At 46.5% G+C, this 1,549-nt stretch overlaps 1 pseudogene; it reads right to left on the bottom strand.

Moving 5' to 3' along the window:
- Positions 1–305: 305 nt before the first annotated feature.
- On the bottom strand, positions 306–1,087 carry LOC106838189 (ferritin heavy chain pseudogene; annotated as a pseudogene).
- Positions 1,088–1,549: the final 462 nt, after the last annotated feature.

Below are 1,549 nucleotides of genomic sequence, written 5' to 3'. Positions count from 1 at the left end.
GGCAACCATCATTCTATTTTCTGTCTCCATGAACTTGGCGACTTAGCCACCTCATATAATGGGAATCATACAGCACTTGTCCTTTTGTGACTGGCTTATTTCACTTAGTACAATGTCTTCAAGGTTCATCAGTGTTGTAAGATGTGTCAGAACTTCATTCCTTTTTTTTTTTTTTTTTGGGTACCAAATTACTTTATTTGAAGGAATGGTACAAATCCAAGAACTTAAGTAGATGTTTTGGTACAACTTATAGAAAAGGTAAAGGTAACCCCAACATGCATGCACTGCCTCGGTGGCTCAGGGAAGTCACCCGGTGGCTGAGGGAAGCTGGCCCAAGACTTAGCTCTCGTCACACTCTCCCAGGGTGTGCTTGTCAAAGAGATACTCTGCCATGCCAGATTCGGGGGCCCCCATCCTGCGCAGGTTGGTTACGTGGTCACCCAATTCTTTGATGGCTTTCACCTGCTCATTCAGGTAATGAGTCTCGAGGAAGTCACACAAGTGGGGGTCATTTTTGTCAGTGGCCAGTTTGTGCAGTTCCAATAGTGACTCATTCACATTTTTTTCCAAGTGTAATGCACACTCCATTGCCTTCAGCCCATTCTCCCAGTCATCCTGGTCTGGTTTCTTGATGTCCTGAAGGAAGATCCGGCCGCCTCGTTGGTTCTGCAGCTTCATCAGTTTCTCAGCATGTTCCCTCTCCTCATGAGATTGGTGAAGAAAATATTTGGCAAAGTTCTTCAAAGCCACATCATCGCGATAAAAATAGAAAGACATGGACAGGTACACATAGGAGGCGTGGAGCTCCAGGTTGATCTGACGGTTGATGGCGGCCTCCGAGTCCTGGTGGTAGTTCTGGCGCACCTGCGAGGGGAACGCGGTCGTCATGGCGGACGGCTGAGGAGAGGAGAGGGCGGCGGCGGCGGGGCGGCGCTGGAGCGGCGGCGGGAGCCTTGCGGCGGGCCGAGGGCGCTGTGAGGAGATGAAGGAGGGCTGACTCTGGGTGGCCGGCCGGGGCGGGGAGCGAGCGCCGGGTTCCGTTCAAGCACTGTTGAAGCAGGAAACCTCGGCAACTCCGACGAAGACTGTCAGAACTTCATTCCTTTTTAAGGCCAAATAATATTCCAGTTTGTGGATATACCACATTTTGTTTATCCATTTATCTGTTGTTGGGCACTGGATTGCTTCTGACTGGAAACGGCTTTTAAAACAATGTTTTAGCTGAGAACAAATATTGATTGTTGACTCATAGAGACAAACTGTTTTAAGCTTGCTCTATGGGATCATCAGGTATTTTTGGATAAAGATGTTATTTTATAGATTCAGGGTCCAAACGTTTCATATAGGATTGTAGTCAAGTTGCTCAGATATAGATCTAAACCAAGTCAGTGGCAAAATATTCTGGAGGCGTAAATTCTATCCTTTAAATACATTTGATTGCCAAGTATATATTCTGCCTGTGGGAACCTACCACCAATAATCCTGAGAAAGTGAAAGGTGTATAAAGGCAAAAAACATAGTTTGTTTTTCTAGGATCATGTATCTTGAA

The sequence above is a fragment of the Equus asinus genome, chromosome 3, assembly GCF_041296235.1.
Source record: "Equus asinus isolate D_3611 breed Donkey chromosome 3, EquAss-T2T_v2, whole genome shotgun sequence".
NCBI lineage: Eukaryota > Metazoa > Chordata > Mammalia > Perissodactyla > Equidae > Equus > Equus asinus.
The sequence above is the reverse complement of the archived record's forward strand: the minus strand, read 5'-3'. Positions and strand labels throughout refer to the sequence as shown.